This window comes from Anoplophora glabripennis, unplaced genomic scaffold, assembly GCF_000390285.2.
Source record: "Anoplophora glabripennis isolate ALB-LARVAE unplaced genomic scaffold, Agla_2.0 scaffold41, whole genome shotgun sequence".
NCBI lineage: Eukaryota > Metazoa > Arthropoda > Insecta > Coleoptera > Cerambycidae > Anoplophora > Anoplophora glabripennis.
This window is the reverse complement of record NW_019416901.1, coordinates 1,193,528-1,211,534: the sequence shown is the minus strand read 5'-3', so window position 1 is coordinate 1,211,534 and position 18,007 is coordinate 1,193,528. Positions and strand designations below refer to the sequence as shown.

At 33.8% G+C, this 18,007-nt stretch overlaps 1 protein-coding gene across 1 annotated transcript in view; it reads right to left on the bottom strand.

Moving 5' to 3' along the window:
* The window catches only part of LOC111691285 (protogenin-like), a gene marked incomplete at its 3' end in the record, with an annotated part of 113,472 nt that overhangs the window by 77,159 nt on the left and 18,306 nt on the right, over nucleotides 1-18,007 (bottom strand). The window lies entirely within an intron of this gene.

The following is an 18,007-nucleotide window of genomic DNA, read 5'->3' as shown; positions in this document are numbered from 1 at the left end:
ACTTTAGTTTACAAAGTTATCTACATAATTAAATATATTAGCCTTATGAAAACTCTGAATACGTCCCTGAATCTGTAAAGTGTTTACAGCGGTCGTCATGGTTACCGTCGCGCAGCACTGAAAGTGGTGTAAAATTTTGTTACTTACATATTGTTTCCTGTGTGTTTTAAAAAAATTGTAAGTTTAAATTGATTGTAGCACTTGCAAACATCAACGGTGCGGGAAATACCAAAGTTTAACGAAAAAGTAATTGAAAAGTTTATTTCGGACAGAAGCAGAATGGACTTTTACTATAAAAAAATAATGTTAATTACAACCCCACAAAAAAGTTTAGAAAGTAGAGTAATCTAAAGTTTTATTGCATTCTCAATCTTCTAGGCTGTTATCTCATCTCTCAGCATAAAAAGTAGATGGATAGATGGGTGGATGGGTGGGTTTTATAGGTGGTACAAGTGGATGGATAAATATGCGTATTCATGAATGAACTACTGGATAGAACGTTGTATGAATTCATAAATTGGTGGGTGGATAAAAACATGGATCCAGAACTCTGCAACACGAATTATGCCATGAAAATGGCGTTTTTGATCTATTTTCTGTTTTTGAATGAAATTGGACCAGTTTGTCTGATTCTATGATGATAAATTGGAATTAAGCAAGTGAAAAATCATATGTCTAGTTAGCTGGTAGAATAATTTGACTTTTTATAACTTTCGTCGATCGTAAATGACGTTTTTTGTGAATTTTGACCTGTTTTTTGAATTTTCCTGAAAACTCAGACCCGTTGGGCCAAATCTGAAGGCAGATTCGGATTTAGCGGGAAAAATACATGGAAATACATGGGTCTAAATACCAAGTCCGATTATTGTGTGTGTTATTATTATATTTCAATAGTACTTACAATAAAACTACCCAATTATATTTGATTTTTGTTTTCAATACTGTGCACCTAAATTTTTCAAACATTTTATTTTATTAGGAATAAACCGACAAAGGAAGCTTTTAACAAACAAAAAACAAAGTTAGAGAAGATGTTCTAATATAATCTGGACATCAGGCACGTTTTTCATTAAACATTTGGATGGGTATTGTAGGTGACAGGTTTCTAGGTCCTGTTGTTTTACCAAACCGATTAACAGGCGCTGCTTACCTCAACTTTCTGCAGAACACACTGTATGAGTTTTTGGAAGACATTCCTTTGAATCAGAGGCAACAAATGTGGTTCCAGCATGATGGTGCTCCAGCTCATTTTTCCATGGCCGTTAGAGAGCATTTACACCAAACTTTTCCACATAGATGGGTAGGAAGGGCCGGACCTGTTTTATGGCCTCCAAGATCGCCTGATCTGAACCCTCTAGATTTCTTTGTTTGGGGATATTTGAAGACATTAGTGTATGGTACTCCTGTAAATAGCCTGGAAGAGCTGCAGCTACGGATTAATCAAAAGTGTCAAGAAATCCAAACCAAGGAGGGTGTTTTCGAAAGAGTTCGAATATCGTTGAGACGAAGATGTCGTGCCTGCTTGGAAATGGACGGAGGGCACTTTGAACATCTTCTGTAACTTTGTTTTTTGTTTGTTAAAAGCTTCCTTTGTCGGTTTATTCCTAATAAAATAAAATGTTTGAAAAACGAATAGTGGTCCATATCTCCGCAACCGTTACTTTGCGGACCCATGTTTATTAAGACCTTTCTGCTTATTTTGGTTCATACTATTACCTCCTGAAATATTTTACACTCTTTTTTTAACACTCTGTATATCCCCTTCGCTTTTAGAATCCAGTCTTAATATATCCCGAAGCCGGGCCCTATTCCGAACACGCAGCGATACAGTTCGTACAGTTCGCACCGCAACCATATTTCCCTTGTTCGAATTCCGCCATCCGGGTGTATTTTTATTTTTAACGGTGGCGTTGCTCTAAATACCCGCCCCGCTCCCTTGCCCGAACCCTTAAGTCGTCCTACATGCAGCAGCGGGGGTGCATTGAACCGCTTGCAGCGTGTCCTAGTTGAAAGCGGTCGATAGCACACCCCGGCTCGCATAGGCGCAGTGGGGAAGTTGCGGGCGAAATTCGGAGGGTGGTGCATTTTAGACAGAAGTCGAGAAATATAATGGTTCACGATTCAGACTCTTTGAAAATGCGTTATAAACAATAGGATGCTTTTTTAATGTTCTGCGCTTCGTCCACAGTGATATCAGATAAATTTGGTGATTTTAAAATAACACGTCGCAAAGCCATTTTACTAAATTATTTTCTATTGTCTTTCCTTAACGACTGTTTTAAAAATGTAACATCTGGCACCGCTGAAAGTGCACCCGATTTACGCGGACAATTAAAAATCATCTGCTCCTACATTACGTGCCTTGGAAAACTTAGTTATCACGTTGAGTTTACTTATAGCGCACTTAAACAACGACAGAGTCTTATAAAACTAGCCAAAATATAGGAGTTTATCATTTTTCTTCCCTTTGCCATTCTCAAGATAATGTAGCACATGTCCTCATTTTATTCAACGCAGAGAGATTCAACCTACACAATGACACCAAAATCTCTCCGATCGAACCATCTCTGCGCCCAGCGGTCGCGAGGGAACATTTGTTGCAGTTTGGCAGTTTGTATCCCCGTATACACACATACAGGATGTTTCAGAAAGACCTCCCGTAAATTCAGGGGGTGATAGTACGACAAAAAATAAGAATTTTTTGTCTTATAAACTATATGTCTATGTCCTCTTGTTTTCGAGATACAGAGCTCGAAAATAACATTTTTTTAAATAGAATTTTTACGAGTTTCCAAATGGTGCGAAATATTTTTATGAAATTTGGTGATCCGGGGTTTTTAAGGACTCCGAATACGCTGGTCTAATTATTCTTTGGATATTTTATAGAGGGCGCTAGTTACTCTACATTCCTACTACATTTTAGGTTCTAATTTTTTTGATGTTAGGTTTTTCGGGCTCCAATTTCTAATGTACAATTTTATTTTCTAAAAATTATGTACTCTTGTTATTTGTTATTAATGCTTACAAGTACGGAGCCTTAATTTTTGTATTGACGAGATTGCAAAATTTTTGTCTCTATTTCTAAAACGTATTACAAAAAAAAATAATTATTTAATCATATTATTAAACCACAAATGACTTAGGTATAACTTTGAGTATAACAAATTATGTTGCAGGATACTTGACAGCAGAAAACTTTGTGATCTCTGTTTTCAGTTGTCAAAAGTCAACGCAGTCACGCGAATACATACTTTTAAACGATGATTACACAAAGAAAGCTTTTACGTTTTTCAGAATGTGAGACTGACGTTTTCTGAGGGGCAAGCAACAAAGGAGCTTTTTCCGGAAGTGAACACACAAGTGATTTTGCTTTGACTAGAATTAAATTATAAAAGAACTTGCACAGTGTCAGTCACAGGACTTTATGTTACTACATAAAAAAGGCACCTTTTAAGAAGTATTTTTAAAATATTTTGAATATTCCTAGGCTTTTTTGAGTAGTATATTTGGAAAGACTATCATAGAAATTGTTGTTGGCGACAAAACGATCGAAAATTTAAAAAATGTGAGATGTGTTAAATATTTTAGGCAAATCTTTTGAAAGAAAAAAAAAAGAAATGTCGATTAACACTTTTTAAACGCATATTTCGATACGGACTTTAACTCATTCTTGTTCAATAACATTATCCATAGTAAAAACGCTTTAGGTGAACTAATAATATTAACAGTTGTAAACATACTACTTGCTAGATCTTCGCATCAGTGTAGAATACAGTGCAGTGCTACCAACTTTCCATCAAAAAAGAAATTTAAATCTACTTTACGGAATTCGGAGACTTTTTTGACAAAATGTAATTTAGAATATTAACATCCTGTGCAATCCACTTCAATTTTGCTATCCTAACTTTGCTTCTCGATCCTTACTTTAACCTTCTCAATATTTCATCATTCTCAGTAAAGACCAGAACCTTTTCCGCTACTTTTACTAAATTCTACTTAATCCAAAGCCTTCCAAATATTTCTGGATATCTCCATGACTCCCATATTTTCCAGTTTGGCCGCTATTTAAGGAGGTATATCAGGGTCCGAGGGAAGTAAATAGCGCAGTCCTATGCTGTTCTTATGGGACTAAAGCTCGCTGCCAATTTGAAAAAATTAAATTTTATTGAAATTATTTTCGATAAACATTATCTAAATATCAAATAAAGCTACTCATATGCACATAGCATACATATTGACTAATTAACAACATAAAAATATTATATTTAATGCGCATAAAGACTATGTGGCAACAGCGCTAATAATTGACTAGCAGTTGTACACATTGCGAACCTACAGACCTCGGACATCGGAGATATTGCGCGTCAAATTCGGGTAAAGATGCGTAAGCGTTCAAAAATGTATTGTGTGTAAACTATATACAATATAATTATTATATATAACAAATATATCGTATTATCCTCGTGAAGATTTGTATCCTTTATTTAGAATCCGCAAATCATGTGAACTGGTAAAACAACGAGAATTATGTTAATTTAGTTCTAAAGAAATGAAATGACACTCGCGCCCATCTCTCGTCCAAGTCAAAGAAAATGTTGGATGCAATTTTGAAGGTTCTGTGATAGAAATTACATTATTACTCACTGTTCGTGTTTTTAATCTCTATTTTAGTAATGTTACAAAAGTTTTGCAACTATAACTAATTTTTTAGATATAAAGTTTGCTGAGAAATATTTATGTTCCTTTGTTATTCCGTACAAATGCTTTTATCTCAAGTATTACTAATTATATTAATCAAGTAAAGAAAACTTTATGTAACCCTAAATATTGCTGGGTAATGATTACGATGTTTTTATAAACCATTAAATATATTAAAAGGATTTATCAACTGTATTTTTTATTCCAATAAATATATCACAGCTTCCTAGTCTTTTTTAATTAATCTAGTTTTTTAAAAACATTACAAAAAATCATCTGTTGTGGATAATTTATTGTTGATAACAATGTACCTACATGAGATTTAGGGAAAATGTATATGGTTGAAATCAATTTCGTTTTTATCAAGCCTTTCAAATGTATTCCCTCCTTGCTGTCAGCTGATTGCGACGTTGCCGCATTAATCCTCAAGTCAAACAGAAATGCAATTATTGGTTTCTGTTTCTAATTAATACAGCTGTACTATGTTCAAAACTTACATTAGTTTTACATCAAAAATAAGATAATACTGTGTACCTACTATCTATGGAAAAGTTTTGTTTCACAATTTCTACATTTTTTTCTCAGTTATGGGCAAAAAAAGAGCCGCACCGTCCATCTTCCCCAAATAAACCTTGTTAAAATGAACAACTTTCAACAACAATATCGCAAAATCTAGATTAAAAAAAAAATTCAAAAAAATATGACGCACAGAGGGAGCACTGGGTAATACGTTATATAAATTTCAAGTACATCTGTGCATTTGAGTAAACCCGATGTACCTCCTTAACAATTTAACAAACCACTTTATGTATATCCAACCTTCATACCCAATATTTACGCGAGAAGCGACGCCGTTATTTCGGCGTGGCATCCGCGTGCGCCACTGCATCATAGATTTTTACGTAAACCAACCCCGCTATGTATCCGAGAAGACACACCCCTAGGCATGCGTTCCGAGGGGCGTAAAAATCCTGGGGCGGCGTGGGTGCGGGCGCCCCCGGGCGCAGGCAACGAGGGTTGTTTTATGGCCGTAATTGAATCATTCTCGGCACCAGGTAAATAGACAGGGGAGGACGCTAGGGGGCCAAGATGAAGTGCAAGAGTACCAGAACACCCTTAAATTGTTGAGAGGAGCCACGAAAATATGTACCGTGAGAAAAATAATGTTGAAAGAGAATAATTTTTAAAAATTTATAGATCAAGGCGGGTCTGTTTTGAGGTGGATGTGAGAGGGGGCAAACAAATTGCAAAAAAATTTTAAAAAATACCTATTTTATCTGAGTTTTTTACTTATACCTTGGAATTTGGAACCTATGCATTTTGGAAGAATATTGAAGAGGAAAAAAGTTTTAGAATTGAATTTTGCAAAATATACTGTAATTTAAAAATGTTTAAATCTATTACCGATGTTGCAAAATAGCAAACTGATGAAAAAACGGCAAAATAATCAAGTTTTTTGGATAATTTTTTATAAATATTTAAGCCTTAAATAAAGCATCTAGTTATTTGAAAAATTTTTCACATAGAAAAGGCCGCTCAACCTTTCAAATGGTTTTTGAAAAATTGAAATCGGTTATTTAGGACGGCCACAGTAAATTTTTAAAGTTAACTCCCTTATTTGGTTTTCTAATTAGATTCCATTTATCAATTTGCAATTTAATTTTTTTTTAAATTATAATTTTAAAGTACCAACTACTACTTTTTCTTAATTTTATCTGTATTTAACAAAAAAATTAATTTCCAAGTAAAAAAAAATTAATTTGTTTAAACAAAAATTATTTAAATAATTGTAATTATTATAACTAAATAACAAATTTTTTCATCGAAAATATGCAATAGCATAGGGTAAAATATACAGTATATTTAATGCATAAATAATAAACTTTGTTTATAACAAAAATGTGCAAATTAGACAGTTGGCATTACGATATTCGAATTCCTTTGCTCGCGAGACACCGGAGTAAAAAAAAGATCGAAATTGATCCATTATAAGCCGAGATAATGCAATTTTTTTCGTACCTTCGCATTTTGAACCTCCGAATTCAGTCTCGAAGCGAAAGCCCCCTCCCCCACTTTTTGGTGTTTTGAGTCACTTTTCGCGCGTGCGAGCGACAGCTTTTCCGATGATTTATCTTTGTTGCCGATAACTTATGGAATACAAATTTTTTCCAGCTTAGAACTAGGAAAAACGAAACCACTGGATCAAAGATTATTGCTAAATTGTTTATAAATTAACGGTAAATGCCGATAAACTTTGATCGCTTATATCTCGAGAATTAATATAACGGAACTTAACTTTTTTTTTTAAAAAGTAGCGACTTTCCAAGTATCTTAAAATTATAATTTTTGAAAAAACTAAATTGCAAATTGATAATTGTAATCTAATTGTTTAAAAATAAAAAAAGTGTTAACTTTAAAAATTTACTGTAGCCGTCCTAACCAACCGATTTCAATTTTTCGAAAACCATTTGAAAGGTTGAGCGGTCTTTTCTATGTGAAAAACTTTTCAAGTATCTAGATGCTTTATTTGAGGCTGTGCACCATTTTGAAAATTCGAAAATTTTATTTCAAAATTTTTTCAAAAAATAATTTTGCGAAAACTATAGAACCGATTTTAATGAAAATTGGTGTGTTGCTTTATTATAGTCTAAAGTTTTTTTTACTAAAATTATAATGCCCTCGCAACAATTAAAATATTTTAAAAAAATTATCCAAACAACTTGATTATTTTGCCTTTTTTTCATAAATTATTGCTATTTTACAATACCGGCAATAAATTTAAACCTTTTAAACTTGCAGTATATTGTGCAAAATTCAATTCTAAAACTTTTTTCTCTTCAATATTCTTCCAAAATGCTTAGGTTTCAAGATATAAATAAAAAACTATAGACATTTTTTAAATTTTTTTAAACATTTTTGCAATTTTGAAAATGTTCCGGACCTCGCCCAGATCTAGGGATCTACACTTTTATTATGTGAATGTATTCAAGCAAAAATTAGCTTGCCTCCTCTTACATCCAAGAAGTCGGATATTTCCACAGATCCGCCCTGGTCCATTAGGGCAATTCGAATAAATCGTTTTTAACACTATTAGCATTGCTTTTAAATGTAACTGACGTCATAAATTAATATTTTCGACGCAAAAGCTGAAAAGCCTACGTCTAATCGTAGTTATAGAAAAAAATAAATTTATTTTCCGACGCAAACTACCTTGCTTTGTGGTGTCATGTCTATCCAGTAATAATTAATAATTATTTCAATGCAATAATACCTGACAGAAGATCGTATACGTCTCGCATACGTAGGAGTAACAATACGACATATATTACCAAAAACAATTGCAAATTGTGGGGGCGCATCGAAAGTTATGCTTCTTAACTTAAAAAAAAAGAAACAGTATTAAAGTCAATAAACCAAAATGTGAATACCAAGCTGTAACAGATTAAAAATATTAACTTTTTTAATTTAAAATAGAAATAAAGGAATTCAAATCGGCTGTTTCTGGAGATTTTAATTCTTCATCAGGTACGCTTATTTAAATATGGGATTTTTGGCCTTTTGAATGAATATTAAAAAAGTAAAAATAAAGTGACTTAGCACGAATTGATTCACTGTCACAGCGTGTGAAACTTTTTGAGCAATACCACCCTGTATTTAATATTAAATGAAAGCACAAAGCCATTCGGGTATTTTATGAATATTTTATCAGTGCTGGTTTTAATGGACGGATAAATATAAATGCTCCGACTTAATGGACAAACTTGGATATTCAGTTACGAAACGAAGAGTGGAACAAATAATAAAGGTAGAGCGATATAGGGCGGAAAAAATAACTTCGTAAAACATTCCTTTGGTGAAAATCATATTTTTTTAGTAGAATTTCTGCGACATCAGGAAGAAATGTGTTTCGGATTGAGTTTACTTCACAATTTACTGTGTAGAACATGCAATTAGGAATTAAAAAAGCCAAATTAAGGATAAATGTACATAATCTTTTAAGAGAAAACTTGTTGGGAACCGCTGACTTGGTAGTATTTATCTGCAGGGAGATCGAGTGTGCAGTTTTGACAGTGTTACAAAGAGCACCAACTGTAACACTATATGAAATAGGAAGAAAAGAGCTAAATTATAATTACCATCTGCAAAAGTCCTTATATAAAATTTTCGCCACATGTGCATTTTCTTTGCACAAAAACATTTGTACACGTAAAAAAAAAAATGTACAATTAATTTTAAGGTACCGCACGTTTATATTTGGAATAATTCAAATTTCGTGGCTGAAAACGTACATAGGTATTGTATTTTTGAAACCGAGAGAGTTGCACGAAATTAAATTTGTACAGGACATAGCTAATACAATGCGAAACATCGCCTTAATGTTAAAAATGTTGTCACCGACGTTCTTGGTGGTGAAAATTCGAGATATTTGGAATTAATCAAATTCTATTTTTAATTTTATAATCTACATAGATTTTATAGAAACAAGAATTGTATTTTATATTGTATTGTATATTATATATCGTTTGTTTAATACTAAGAATAGTTTTGGTCAAATGATTGTATACATACTTATTTTAAGAATATATCTGGATATAAGTATTTCTCAGTAATAAAAAATAGTTTGTTTCGAACTCACAACACCTAATACAACAGCCAGGATCGTTCGTAAGTTTAACCACCCAGAAATAGGTCGGTTTGGGACTTATTGATGGTCTCCATTGTTATGTCGTTAGAACGATCCAGGTGATTTAGTGTCGTTACTCACAGAGCGTAAGTGCTGGCTCCATCTATCGTGCTACTTCCCATTTTGTGACCTACAATTTTCTTTCAAGAAAACATAAGTTTGATTATAATATGCTACATTTGTCTTGAATAATTCCTACATTAAAACNCTATCAGCTCATTTGATCCAAATACTTTTTTTTTCAGTGTATTTTGTCAATCATCTCGAATATTTGCCACCGAATTATTAAAAATTGTTATAGACAGTGTTTTTGATCCCCAATATTTTTATAATATAATATCCGAATGAAACAACATATGTATTTAGTCTAACAGTAACTATAATTTTTCTGCTTATTGCTTAAAATAATAGTAGTCAATATTAGTAATGTTAAATTTGACAATACACGTCATCATTTGAAGAACCCCACGTGTATTTTCAAGATTTTATATTGAAGTTCGAACCACCCCTTTTGAGAAACGTTCTGTTATGATTAACATACCGAGTGTTATTTTTCATTACCGCCGGTCTTTAACCTCGGAGATTTTAATAACACTCGAATGAATAGCAAACTTAAATACCGTACAAGTATACCTATCCAATAAATGTAAACGACGACGATTGCAGTTTACAGAAATATATTTTTCTAAATAATATCTCGAAGCGTAAGTACGCTTATACAATGTAGCAGGTATTAATGTAAGAGTACACTTTATGCTACGTAAGCATAATAAATATTTTCTGAATTCATTAACATTTTAATGCGAAATTAAACATTTAATGAATGACTGTTAACAGTACCACAAGCAGGAAAATAAAGAATTACATAAAAACGGAGACGGCGAGGCAATTAAGGAGGTTGTCCAGCCAACGCTGAAAAAAAAAGATATTTAAAATAAAACGATTTTTGATTCCTTGTTTTTACACACACAGGATGGTTCACAGGTAAGTGAACTGTCTAGATAACACCAGAACGCAATTGTTTCTATTTTATATAATATATTAAATAATTACAAATTAGTTTACATATTCGTGAGTTCATGCCTAAGTAGTTGTTGCTCACTCCTCAGACACCAACATCCTTTATAATATATTAAATATTATACAGGGTGAAAAAATATGATGGTTGGCTTTATATTAAACTAAAAATCTAATTTTGAATGCACAAAAATTTATCCTAAATTTGCTGTAAACGAATTTATTTGCTACGCTTATTTTTTCAAAAATAGGGAGTAAATCACTAACTTATTACATGTGGGTGGCTTGGTAACTAAACAGGGTGTTTTTTAATCTTTGTCACAACCTCAGGATCATTTTCCACAAAAAAGCCTTAATAAGGGCTTTCTCAATACAAATCATTAATGTTCAAAACTATTGAAACATCTCTAAAATGTTTGTCAGTAGGTGAAATTTGGGCTAATAATATATTTAATTAAAGGCAAAATTTCCCTGAATTGGATACTAAAAGACACTATCAACAGAAATCCTGAGATTTCGATCGTTATTTCTAAGAAAAAAGACGTTTCACTATATTCGAAAAGCGAACCATTTTTTAGTTATTATTATATGTAGTTATAATCGTAAAATTTCCGACAGTTCACCGTACACCGACTATTACGCTTCTTCTAGTTGGATGAGAATAGACACATGTTTTGTGGGATACATGATCCATATCGCGTAACCATAACTGGTAGGTTATGTATGTAATATTATTTATCTACAATTTAGCCTTCTTTTGTACACAACGATTAAAAATCTAAAAATGACTCACTACAGATGATGAACACGATAAAGTCGCCTCTGTAAGCCCGTTACCGATAGCACTAATTCATAATTGGCAGGAATGCGCTATGTATAAATGCAGGAATGTCAAACGATTATTTCACGAACAGAAAAACACGCTGGTACTTAGATTCCTTACATTATCGGCTTACTAACGAGTGCTTTCCTTTAGAACTATTCAACGCGAGGTTCTACCGTTAGCTGCTGCAACGCACGCTACCATACAAAATGCCCGTCTATCGAGTAAAATGAGAAATATTAGTTTAGAACTGTTCAGGAGTCCGTCGTTGTCGTTAAATATACATATAAATGGTTTAGGAGTAAGTACTGTACATTGGCAGCCGAGGAGAACGTGGTATGCGACGGAAATTTAAATGACTCGTTTGTCGCGGCTTACTTTATAGCATACAGGGTGATAATGGATTCCTTCGAACTTCTCGGAGATAAAAAATTGTTTCGGCCGACTAAAATTATGAATCTGCTTCGAATTGTTGAGTATTTTGACCTGCTGAAGACGCTGGTGTCATTCCTTTAGGGGAATACTTAAAAGTACTTATAAAACAGCATAATTCTATTGTTTACTACGATTTCACTGAAATACATCAATAGGAATAACGATGTACTGTATTGAACAGACGTAAAATGAAGAATTTTCATTAAACGAACAAGCAGTTTTGTTGTGTGGGAAAGAATAATAATTCTTATGTTAGTTACAAAAATGCACGGCTAGCAATTCAACTAAGGTTAATTTAATTTCTTCGAACTACATCAGTGGGAACTGGAACAGCGCGAATTGGGAATGTTAGGGAGGCAGCAATGTGTACAGCCGGATTATGTCTTACGTAATTTCATTCAAACAAAAAGTGACACAAATGCTGCCTTCTTATAACCTTATTAATCCGTTTGATAAAAAAAATCACTAGGTTTCTTAGTAATCTCATATGTACATTTTCCCATTTGTACATGTCTGTTTCTGATTTGAAGCTTCGCATCGATCAATTTATTCGATACGTATCTAGCGGCAGCCTAATACCTGCCCTGTCGGCGGTTTTTTGCGTGTGTGCGTGTGTAATTTTGAGACGTTTTGATTGGTCGAGTGTATGGTACGTGTTTTTATGGCAGTCAGTAGCATTGTGTATCGTGAGCATAGAGCGGCACACGGCTTGACGACAGATTTAGCCAATTTCTAATATTACAATGCGTATTGCTGACCACCACGTTGATTTACTTGATTGTCACGACAAAGTATCCGATGTCTATTAATTACAAAGTAGGTGTACGCACTATTAAAAATGATAATGATTAAATTAAAATCCTAATGTTCTTACTGATGAACCTACTCTTTTACACTGGAAATGGGATAAAAAAACTGTAATTTCTGACGCGTAGAGAAAATATATTAAGTTAATTAAAAACAAGTTTAAAACTTTTCTTTAATTCTCGTCGGGATCTACTCCTTGACACGAATATCGGCGTTAAAGAGCAACATGTTTTTATCTGATGAGAATTCTAAGAAACTTTTTGAATTCGATTTGAAGTTAAGAGAGATTAAGAAACAAAATAAGTCCTCATTTTATTAAAAAAAAAATCTAGTGCCCTTAGTACATTAAATCAAGCATATCGCTACCGCAACCTAGTCAAACAAATAAATTGCAGTTTATCGCCGACATAGTGGGCGATAAAGTGCACTTAACGCCAGAAACAGTTGCTAAGGGAGCAAAACTATTTCATCTGACGAAAATTCTAAAAAAATCTTTGAATCTGATTTGAATTAGTTTAATATTTTTTAAGTAAAGTGCATTTAAGATAAGAGGGATTAAGAAATAAAATAAGTTGTAAGTCTCATATAATTTTTAGGAAAATTTATCTAGTGTCCCTAGTACATTAAATCAAGCATATCGTTACCTACCGCTATTTAATTAAACAAATAAATAAACACACTTTAACGCCGGTGGTCAAAACATAGTGGGCGATAAAGTGCTAAGGGAGGTACACTTTAACGCCCAACAGTGGACGATGCGATTTTAGCAATAGCGATTAATATATTCCGTCACTTTTTTTAAATTTATTTATCCAAGCTACATTTTTTCGCGAGACGGAACAAAAGGCCCACTCTGCGCTTATGCCATATTCTAAATTCGCACGTTTCCTGCGTACTAATTACGTTGTCCGGCGATAAAACCACTGGAATGTATTCGCGTATTTTAAGGCCACGCGCATCCGAAAATACTGCCGCAGAGGCGAAGCAACACTTGCTGTTATGTAAACAAAACGCTAATTATAAAATTATTTTTAGCCGTCCAACTTGTTATCTCTGCGGAACAGATGTTCGGGACGAGAAAGACACGGATTCTCGCTGAATGAACGGCCATTACGCGGGGGAGGGGGGGGGATGGATGAAAAAAACGACGACGACGGCGGCGGCGTACCGCTGTCGAGCAGTTTACGAGGTGGATGACGGGCTGCCTTTCTTCTCGGAGCGGCGGGCGCAGCGATGACCTACTTCTCCTGGATTTTGCAACGCAATAGGGTTGTTGTGTTTGTTTCTTTTGTTTTCATATTTTTGTCCAAAATATGTAACGCGTATTTATATATTTATTTTTATTTTGATAATTTTGTGCAAGAAAAGGTATGAAAGCAGTGGCGGAACTACCTTACAGCAAAGGGGGAAGTGCGGGGGAGGGGCACTATGAAGGTCCAAAACATCGTGTGATTTTTTTGTTCTACAAGACAGTATAGACCCATTTTTTTATTGCAAGTATAATTTTGCAATTAATAAAAAATGTAAAAATCGAGGATTTTCTTAAATTTAATAAAAATGTTTGCTTTTGTTCATAAAAAGTCATTTTTCTTGAAAACGGTTGACTTTAGAGCAATGAACCAAGAGAACTCTTATTGGCGCTTTAGAATTTGCTGTCAAAAGTCAATTTTTCCAGTGGCGTAAAATTTAGGGGGGGGGAACCCTTACAGTACCTTAAAATCTCCACCACTGGCACGTCCAATGAATTCGAGAAAGGTGCGAAGAAGTAGCTATTAATAGTGGTAATGTGTGTACAAAACCTCAGTCCTGTAGTTCAAACGATTCCTAAGATATTGGCGAAAAACTAAAAAAAAATTAATGTTTTGACACCGTGTATCTCGAAAACGAAAGCCCGGAGAGNACCATGAGGTTCTGGAAAGTGGCTGGTACATTTTTCAACCCAAACGGCATTACTTTGAATTGATACGCCGCTCCGTCGGGCGTGGAGAATGCTGTGTATTTTTTGCAGTCTTCTGACATGGGAATCTGCCAATAGCCACTTTTTAAATCAAGAGTGGAAAATACATTGGTGTTTCCAAATTCTTTCAAGATGTCGTGGATCTTGGGCAATACTGCTGCTTCATCAACGGTGATGGCGTTCAATTTCCTATAGTCCACGCAAAACCTCGGTTTTTTTGTCTGGTCGTTCAACGATGACTGGAGGCGAGTTGTATGTAGCTTGAAGGTTCTATTATCCCAGCTTCCAGCATTTCTTGCACTTGCTCGTCCAGTATCTGTTTCTTTTCTACTGACATCGGATAAGGCCTTTGGTAGACCGGTTTATCCGACTGCAGTCGTATAGTATGTTTGACGGTCTGTGTAGTTGCTGCACCCGGGACATAAACAAATAGGTAATTCTTCGCAGACGGGCCTCAACTCCGGAGAGGTCTTTAAAGTGTCTGGCAGCGTCACCGGACTCTTAGCTTTCTGTGTGTCAACGCTCCAGAATACTGTCTGTCTTTGGTTCTTTCCCATACATAAACATTTACGGGTGAAATCCATAATCACTCCCTCTTGCATCATGAAAGACATCCCCAAAATAATGTCTTCATTGAGGCCAGGGATCTTTAAACAATTACCACGGCTCTCCTAATTAACGGATTTAAATTTTCCTGGTTTGAGTGCCTTTTTTATGTGATAAAATTTTCAAGAATCTAGAAGTCTTACTTTAGGCTCTATTAAATCTGGATTGCAAAATTATTACTAGAAAACTATAGGACTAATTTTAACGAAAATTGGTATGTTTTATTATATCAAAAAGATTTTTTTTGGCCAAGTATGAAGATCCTACCTATAGTATAAGTACTTTTTAAAAAATCGCAAAAATATTGTAATATTTTCACTTTTTTTTTGTTGTTTTTGCTATATTTGCAATAATTATGTTGTATTTTTTTATTTGAAAATAGGTATATCATGTGTAAAATTTAATTATGAATTTTTTTCCTCTTCAATTTTTCTCTAAAATTAATAGTTTTTGAACTGTGTTGAAAAAAAGAGAAAAAAAATGGAATTTTTTCCATTTTTTTCACCATGTATTTATTTAATAATAAGTTTAGCACACGTTTTGAACATCTACACCAAAACAGATCCCGCCTGGTCAAGCAGGCGAGTCCGAATACTGAAATCCGATTTTAATATTAACGATTTTGCTATAGTGTTTATATAAGTTTTTCAAGTGTTAAAAATTGCTTACGTGTATAGCAACTCGGAGTTGATAGATATCGTTTTAATTAACGGTGAAGCAAGACAACATTTGTGTTACGGTGAGCAAGACAACATCTGTCTGTGTTAGTTCGTGTTTACATGTTGGTGGATAAAATTTATTTAGTTTTTAAACAGTTGTTGTATCAGGTATGTCAAATTATATTATTAATTAAAACCACAAAGTAATTTTATTAATTAAAAAAACAATAGCGTCAAAAACAGTTGAATTTGTTGATATAAAATAGGCGTTATAAAATTTTATTTATTTTTTTCCTAGAGAAAGAATTTTTTTCAATTTTTTGTCCGTTCATTTTTATTTCACTTTGCCGCCGTACCAGTCGCCGACTGTATGCTTTGCCTTGTGGTAGGTTATGTTTTACAGCGGACCAGTTTCCAGTACCGCGCAGAATTGTATTTTAAAAGCATTTTCGATCTTCCCTTTTTGATTTTTTTCTACAAATTTTACTCAACTTTCCAATCGAAATCACGAAGTCCAAATATTCGAAAATCGACTTACAACACGGCCTTAGGGACACCATCAAAATTAGTTTCTTCTGAGACGCCCACAATCAACAGAGGGAAGTCATTCCGATACCTAACGCGGACCACACACCGGAACCCCCTGCGGGGCCAGCGTAGACGCTGGTCGAACGTCAGCCCGAGAACCACGAGGTTGAAAAACCAGCAATGGATCCTAGCCAGTACACGTACATTTCAAATTTGCTATATCATCTATATACTAATACTATAGATGTTCATTTATTGTTATTATTTAATGCAAAATAAACAACAAAGTATAAATTTGCCCACCCTGCGCTGAAGAGCAAGAGGCAAAAAATTTTAAATCACTTCCACATAAACAGAAGCTCATAAAGCTTCCATACAGGCGCTCTAAGGGGGCCACACACTCACAAACTTCACTGCCCTAGCCCAGCATTCAAGGATAAGAGACATTAGAGCACCATACTCTACAATACATATGTGCATATCTACTGTATATATATTTTTGTTAATGTATCTACTTATGATAACATAAATTAATCATGTTTGCAACATGAGACTACAGACAGCGATAATAACAATTATAACAATAATTATAATCGTAATTTTATCAGGCTGACGTTATCAGAAGACCCCGGCTGGATTGAATGATTTCATGAATGAATGTCTAGTCCGCTTATCGTATTTTCGTCAATCCAGACAAATAACACTGACGATATTTGGATTTAAAAACACGGATTTAACACTATTATTGCCAGTGCCGTATCTTTTACAACTTTTTCGTTTCTATAAATAAGTCCCCTGTTTATTATTTTAGATAAACCACGTAAATTTAAACATTCTTTTTATATTCCGTGTTTCTGTGATACACTCATAAAGAAGGCATTTACATGACGTAAATGTTGACAGATGTTCCACTTTTTAGCGTATATTTGTGTCGCGCAAATAACTTCATTTAAAGACGGTTGCGTAATTATATACTCTACACCCCAACATGTAATATTTTTAAATACAGATCGTTATTTCAAAACATTCAATTTCTGATTATTTTGCCTTGAGGGCAATTTCGGGTAATCGGAAAACTGTGCGTACTTCATAAAATAAATACATACTTTATTTTTACATTTATTTAAACGTATTATTTATACAAAGAACAACTTGCGAGCGAACTCTTGCGAGCGATGTACTAGGGACTATATAGTTTTTGTTGGTCAGGTATGTATCAATTAATTCATATTTTCTTCTAATTATACAAAAGAAATAACATCATAGTCATTAGCGTGATGAAAATTATAAACCATACAAGTATTCATAAATTTTTTTCTTCTATATAAATATTTACATATTTATTTTTTTAAATATGTACAATAATTAATATAATATTGCTTTCGCTTGCTACTACTATGTTTTTAGTTCGTTAGGTAGGTACATATTTTTCATAATAAATAATACACCAATTGACGTCTTAACACTGACGGCTATTTGGGACTGTCAGGCACGTTGTCATTATTTAAGCATATTATCGTGCTTCTTACGACAGATCACAATAATAGGCCAAGCAAATAAAATTTTAACTCGAAAAAAGTCCTATCCGCGATATTATTGTAAAATTGTCTAAAGGAACATAATACAAGACATCTCTCATCTCGTGAGTCAAAAAATTTTATTAGCTAACTTTTCTATTTAAACAAATAAGTGAGGAAAACAGTTTTTTCACTTTGCAGGGAAAACCATCAATTTTAGCGAAAAGTGACTCATAGACAGCTTATAGGGAGTAAAATTATCTACAAAATGAGACT